The 7,706-nt window shown below is 38.7% G+C and overlaps 1 long non-coding RNA gene across 1 annotated transcript; it reads right to left on the bottom strand.

The window, feature by feature from the left end:
• Positions 1–393: 393 nt before the first annotated feature.
• Positions 394–3,279, bottom strand: LOC132250222 (uncharacterized). Its single transcript, XR_009461869.1, has 3 exons — positions 3,226–3,279; positions 1,985–2,109; positions 394–749 (listed from the first exon to the last, which is right to left on the bottom strand). It is a non-coding gene; the product is annotated as an uncharacterized LOC132250222 (long non-coding RNA).
• Positions 3,280–7,706: the final 4,427 nt, after the last annotated feature.

The following is a 7,706-nucleotide window of genomic DNA, read 5'->3' as shown; positions in this document are numbered from 1 at the left end:
TTTAGTAGAAACTAAATCATATTGAAATTTTTTTTCCCCCTCAATTGGCCAGAATTTAATGAGATAAAAACCATGTGGATATTATCATGTATCATGACTTACTTTGACAGATAAACTCTTTGGTTTATGACAACTACAGAATGAAATAATCCAGGGTTAAGTAGCTGGGAAGCAGATGTAATTGAGACTCATTGTACATACTATACTAAACTTCAAGTCTATGGCCAACTTCTTTTCTTCCTTTGTTGTTATCTTTTCCTCGGCTGCTTTTGGTCTAAAGTTTTATGTTGAATCTTTTTCTCACCCTTTTCTTTGTGTGTTTTTTCCTTCCCCCCCCCCCCCCCCCCTTTCTCCTCTCTGTGAAGGAGCATCTGCCTGGATGTCTTACTCTCCTTAAAATATTTATCTTATGAGAAGCCTGTCAGCTTCCACTCAGCAAGGTAAGAAGCAGTGTTATAATTTTATCGTTACAGTGAAACGCCTGTACACTGATCTGTGCTTTAATACTGCTTTTGGGTTTCAAAACTGTATTTTTGGGATGGGTCTCTTTTCTAATCATCTGTATGTTTAGATTGCAACACACATAGGGCAAACAGAGCAATTTCCCTCACAGTCCACTGAGCACTGAACACACTGCTGGCATTCTTCAAAACCTAATGACATTCTGCTAAAGATCATGTAACAGCTGAAGACTGTCTGCCAGGTTCTTTTTGGCTCTTGTTGATTAAGGAGGGAAAGTTCTTTCAGGGCTACAATTAAAAACATAAAAAGTACATTGACATCAGTAAAATCCTGTGACTAAAAGTATAAGACCTGTGGTTTATTTGAGAATTTTATTTTGTTTTATAAAGCATACAGAAGTGCATATGAAATATATATACACACACACACATTTATAATAAATATATATAATATTCACAGTGGGAAGATGCTAATTTAAAATAAGATCAGATATAACTCATTCATATATATATATATTGATAATTAAGCTGTATTAACTCTTTGCCTTCCTTAATATCCAAAATAGGAACTAAGGGGTCCCAATCATGCTTGTTATTGTGGTCTTCTGCTATATTTCGTATGTCAGTGCTTTAAGATACATATACATGACCTCCCAGTGATGTTCTTTGCCTTTATACGATTAAATTTTCAAATTTCATATGGGATAATAGAATAGCATTGCTATTATTGAGCTTCAAAAATCCTAAGCAAGCCACACACATTAATTGTACATTATAATGACTGGAACTGCTGTGCAAGATATTCCAAACAGTCCAGACATAGGCTGAGACCATCAGGTGGTGTAAATCACTGCAGCAATATTGACTTCAGTGGAGCCTTATGTCTATTTATAGCACCTGAAGATCTGGCCTATATTTTGTAGATAATATTGATACTGAACAGAGCCATTTATTACTACTACTTTCATTCCAATTACGATGTTTAACATATTTCCCAGGTGAAAGCTTTTTCAAATTGTGTGCGATTACACTTTATTATTTTCAACATTACTGCAAGGTTGCAATTGATACTCTGAGAATAAACAAATTAACCAAACCCACTAAACCCCCAAATTCTGCGTATAATTTAATAAGTCCCCTTTTAGGTACCAAAGAACTAGGTTATGTACTGATACTAAGTTCTATCAATGTAACTGATCAGGGCCAGAGTCCTTCACTAATCTAGTAATGTTGTAATTATGTAATATAATACACACACTTACAGATCTAGACTACGCTGCTTCCAGACAACTTCATAACTTAGATCAATTCGACCTTGGGCTTTTTGAATGCCTGCACCTAGGTTAGGTGTTGACCTGGATCACTGTATGTGGTTAAGCATAGATCCTTCTAAGCATTGTAAATGAAAGTACAGGTTATGTGAAATAGCATGCCACATCTATTCTATCCAAGCACTTATACCACAGGCTCAGCTACAGCATATGAGCATGGGGTATCTAAAGGCCCAGTCCTGCAACACTTACTATAAGAATTGGTTGTCTTCATTCACACATGCAGTCCTATGGAAGTCAGAGGAAATACTACACGGATAAGTCTATATTGTTGATCTCCTGGGAAACGTTGCTCTTGAGCACACTTCATCCACTTGCTTACATGTGCCAAAGCCAGAAATAAATCATTGAAGTTGTTCCAGCAGCGTCCTTCAGTGCCAATCTCAAGATCTATAACTCCAGCATGCCTGAGCTTGTCTTTGTGGGACACCCCTGGAAAAGGGCAACCTAATTGGACTGTTAATTAGTACTCTAGGAAAAAGGACTGTGACAGGGGCCTCCTGGGGCCGAACTCTGTGGCCCACCTGCCTGTCACCGTGACAGGGGGCCTACTTAGGGCCGAGCTCTTCGTGACCCGCCCACCTGTCTCTGGGCAACCGCCCACTTATCTCGCCCACCACACCTTTGATGATAATTGATTCATATATCGATGTCAATTAAGCGGGAGGCTGCCCATTATAGTGCCCCGATGCCAGGGGGTGCTCTGCAGCTCCGACCTCCCCTAATACTACAGCCCAAGCCTCGCAGATGGCATCATAGTGTTCTCCTAATTACCGGCCCCACACTGGGCCCCAGAATTGTCCTAACAGGACCCCTCTATGATCCTTCCTATCAGGCGGCCACTCCGCCGTCATCCGGGCTACTTCGCCCCCCCCCGAAGCTATGTTCCCCTCTCGGGTGTGGTTCCCCCAGAACCTTCAGCTACCTGGCCCACCTCGAGGCCAGTCAGGACCCCAGGCCCCCGGCTCCTGGGCGTCCCTCGCAGTGGGCCCCTGGCCCTTTTGACTACCGCAGTCCTGGCCCCAGCTTGGGCCAGTCGAGGGTACTCTCCCCTTCGGGCCGGGTCTCTCTAGCCACTCACTCTGTCACTGGGCTTCACCGTGCCACTACTCCCCATCCTCTCGGGGGCAACCGCAGCACCACACCCACATCACTCCCACTCTTGGGGTCCGCCCTCTCTGGGCCCCTCACAACACTGGCCCATCTGGGCCCCCCAACAAACACATGGGTAACCCACCCGGTGGTGGTGGTGGGAGCTAGGGGTTAAGGCACCCCGACCCACCTTTCACCGGGGTGATCACTGGCCTGGTATTTCCTGAGGGCTCCTGCACCACTGGGAGCCCCACCAGACCACCCACTCCCGGCAGGGTGCAGTTTCAGGTCATGCCCAGGACCAGGAGCCTCCTTACCATCCCCTTGCAGCTCCCCCTTACCTCCAGGTCATTCACAGCAGCCCTTCAGCCAAGCAATGTTGCTGCCTGACTTCCTGCAGCCAAACTGCATTGTTTATATAAGGAGCCTAGGCCTCAAAATGGCTGCCCTAATCAGGCACCTGGAGGCTGCCAGCTCCAGGCCCTTAAAGTGGCAGAGACACCCTGTGCTCTACCACAAGGACAAACATATTTAGATTTTAAAACCTAGGATTTGAATGTACTGCCAAATAATTCAAATATGTACTGTTTTATATAAGGCCAACAGTCAAAACTACATGTTGTTCACATCAAACCCAATGGCAACATTTCTATTGAATTATTTGCCAATGCATTCAAATTATAGGTTTTAAAATCTAAATATCTTTGTACATATATAATGTTTATTTTTTAATTCTATTTTAAGCATGGAATAAGCCAAGATTAAAAAAATAAAAACAACTCTCAGAAAAATCAGTGAATAATGTGTCATTTTTAACACTCCTGCATCCATACAGTATCTATTGTGATGGAAATCACAGTTTTCCATGACCTCTTCTGTTAAGCCTGTAATCACCAATCTAATCTCTTTAAATGGAATTTAAATCCTTTTACATAGACAGCATAGAATAGAGAACAAAAACACTGAAATTTAAATTAGTTACCAAGAAAAAATTCACTCCCTTGAGATCAAAATTAACTCAAATGTGTAATTGATTAGTCAGGTGCCTGGTAAAGACATCCATTAAAATATACCTGTGACCTTACACCCTAACCTGCCTTTGAAAAAATGGAAGTAGGGAACCATGCACTAATTTAATGAATTAAAAGTATTGAAGATCTTGAAGATGTTTTAATATGGATCTTAAGAAAATACAAAGTGTGTGACTCAAAGGATCATCTACTCAGATGCACCCTTTCTCTTCCCAGTAAAGTTTGTTTTAAAATCCTGCCATATGCGTAATTTTCCCTCTATCTCTTGTCAGGCTTTCCTAAACATCTCTCAAATGGCAATATTATTATGTTTTCCCTTGAAGCACTGCTAATTCTCACAGTACTGGGCACTAAGCAGGTTGTGATAGTTACAGAACATTTTAATACCTTTCTCACACCTATCTTTTTCTATTCATTTAAAATGAGAAAAATATTTCTATGTACAATTATTACATCTTTGTTACAGAACATTTGGATCTTTAGGATATACTCCTTAAGTGCCCGAGAACCCTGTCTCCTATCAGTTGAGACAAGAGGATGCTGAATGCTGTAAGAAAAAGATGCTGGTGAATGTAAGGTGAGATCAGTCAGTCATCTAATTGTGTGGAAATTGTCACTAAACTCATTTCAAAATAATATTCTCCAAAATAGATATTCCTAGGGAGTGGTGTTCAGCAGAGACAAGAGAAGCTGAGATAAGAGTATGAGATTGACTCTACACAGAAGCTGTTTCTCTCTCTCTTTCTGTCCCCAGAGGCCCCTGTAGCATATTCATATCTGCAACATAAATTTACATATAAAAAGTATAATATGGTAAAATATAAATACCAACAGGAACATACCAGTCTATCATTGAGAGAGCTGATTCATCTTTTACTTGATTGCTCTCCAAAATTGAATACTACAATTTGAAATTGGTTGATGCATTGATGACTGAAATGACAAACCAGTTGATTAAATCTAGAGGAAGCATCTAAGATGGATGAATGTCCTTTTGCCAAAAAATAAAATCAGTTATCTCCCATTTATCAGTTACCCCACATCAGTTACCCCACATCAGTTATCCCTCCAACAAATGCATTTGTTGACATCAGGCAATTAACATTATTTGTATGCAAGCCAGATAATTATTTATACTCTTTCAGGAACTTTTTAACTTAGGGGCAATATGCGTGTCTATTTTCTTGCTGAGATAAATGCTACCTCACTGCTTTCTGTATCAGGGATACCACAAAAGTATAATTACAATGATGTGGTTCTAACTGACCACCTATTGGGAGACCAGTGGAAGCATCAGTCTCTCCAGAGAAAGGCCTGCAGAAAGCTCTGTTGCTTATATGCTGAATTACACAGCATTTACTCTTCTCGTCTCCCTGAAAACCTCTTTTCATCATCTATCCCTGCTGTAGCCTTTACCATTCCTCCTTCATTTGGTGGGCAGTATGGGTGTAGAGATGAAGTACTTCCTCCCATTAGCCTAATTACAAAGCCTGTAATTCTGTCTAGCCTCCCATGGCTCTACAAAAGTCAAGAATGATCCTTGTACTTTCCCCACAACTAATGTTGTGCCATGCAGAATTTGTCCATTTGACTATAGGGAAGTCACAGCATCTTTACTACTGATTGCCTGTGAGACAGTTGTGCACCAGAACAATCAAAATTCTGTGATGAGGGGGAGTTACATTAAGCAACTGCATTATTTCTATATAAAACTCTATATAAAACTACAGATTCACCACCTGCAAGATCAGATAGGGCTGACTCATCACCAGCATGACAGCAAAGTGACAGAAAAAACACACACACTCTGAGAGTATAGGATGAATCAATATTTATCAAAGAGAAATAGGGAAAAGTGCCTTAAACTAATTAGCATGATGGAAAGGCCTACCCAAGAGACTGTGTACTGTGATATGTGATGGAGGGAAAAATCAGAAGAGATGTTTATATATAGGTAAAACTGACTTAATGCAGAACAAGTCTTAAACTCTACAATGATATTATTTGGAGAAGATGCTTAGTATGTTGTGGCACAAAGAAAACATAAAAGGTTATGATAAGGTTATAACAGAAAAACAACTAAAGGACACTTCTGGTTCTTGAAAGGGTAACTTTTGCAGGACATTTGATTTGCCAGAAACCTATAAGACAGAAGTATCAGGAAAAAATAACACCCTAATTCCTGACCAGGAAATTACCATAAAGCTAGAGCAATTCATCCTGAAAAGGTCAACATTAGCCTTTAAACAAAGTATGAATTTTGTACCATAAGAAGGAAAGAGGTTTTTGCAACTTTCTCTGCACTAACATCGAAGTTCTATTTTTGCAAGATTTTTAAAAAGCAACAGTTTGAACAAAACACCTAAGGATAATATTTGATTATGTCATGGATTATCATCTCCCAAACCATTCTCTCCTGTAGTACTAAAGAAAAATGGAGAGAAGAAAATAGATTGGTAGATAGTTCTGTAGAATTCTTAATAGACTCTTCCTGCTCTAAGCTGCTCAGCTAGATATAGACGTGGTAAAAAATGGATAAGCTAATGTCATTTCTTTAGGCTAGGTGTCCATTTGAACTATGACTGAGCAAATTTCCCGTGTCCTTTTCTTTGATTTTCACCCCTATAATACATCAGTTGCAGATCAATGCAATAGTGAAGGTAATCTCTTAATTATTATAATTAAGATCAGTCAAAATGTGAACAACCTAATCAATTCTTGTTAGGTTTTCAGCATAGAGAGGACAGATTCTGACTTTCAGATGTTAAATAGATATCAAGTACAGCTGTGATGATTCGCACTTAAATATAAAATTGAACGATGCATTTTCTACACATACTATAACATTTGTCTGGACTACGTAATCTGATTTGGAAGCTGGAGGAAAAGAAAAACCTGATGTATGGAAATGAGTTTAAAATTCCTAAATACCCATTGCTTGCTAATTATTTTTAAAAAACAAACAACCTCCCCTCCCCCCAAAGAAGCATAATTTAACAGCAAAAATAAAATACCAGGGAAGTATAATGGAAAACATTTTTTTTTTTTTTACTATCCTAAATATCTGTTCTTTTATCACTTATAGAGATAGCCTCAAGCTTTAAAGATTTGGATCTGAACTTTCCAAGTTTGGCCATGTTTAGATCAATATTTTTAGTTGAGATCCAGTTATATACAATAATTTAAAGGGAAAAACAAATAGGATGCATGATATCAGTTTTCACTTTGATGAATGGAAATCCTGCCCTAATCCTATTAAAGTTAAGCTTGGTTTAGTATCTGAATTTAGTGGGAAAATGCAAAGATTTAATGGGATACTAATAGCTGCCTCTGTGCCCTAACAGAGCTTCTGACTCCTTTTGTAAATTAGTTGAACCCAGATTTCCACAGGTGATAGATTTATATATCACCTTTTTACACTTTCTTTTTTCATCATATTTTTTATGAAGACTAATATCAAAATCTCAAGTATTTTTGAAAGCTTGGGGTTTTTTCACAAAGAAATTTAGTTTCTATTGTATGCTATATCTAAGGCCTTACATTTGCAACAGCAGCATTTAATACGTTTTGAAGACAAGGATTAAATTTGACAATGGAAAACATTTTCCTCTCAGAAAGTGCATTTTATTTTAAATACATTTTGTATGACACTTTTGAAAAATACTCTGCATTTAGCTGTCTAGTTGAGGCTGAAATTGCATAATTTCATGTTATTTTTTCACTGTACAATATGTGACATTTTTGCACCAGAAATGCATCATATTTGAAAACATCAAATGAAAAAATTAAAA

The sequence above is a fragment of the Alligator mississippiensis genome, chromosome 1 (assembly GCF_030867095.1).
Source record: "Alligator mississippiensis isolate rAllMis1 chromosome 1, rAllMis1, whole genome shotgun sequence".
Lineage (NCBI taxonomy): Eukaryota > Metazoa > Chordata > Crocodylia > Alligatoridae > Alligator > Alligator mississippiensis.
The sequence above is the reverse complement of the archived record's forward strand: the minus strand, read 5'-3'. Positions and strand labels throughout refer to the sequence as shown.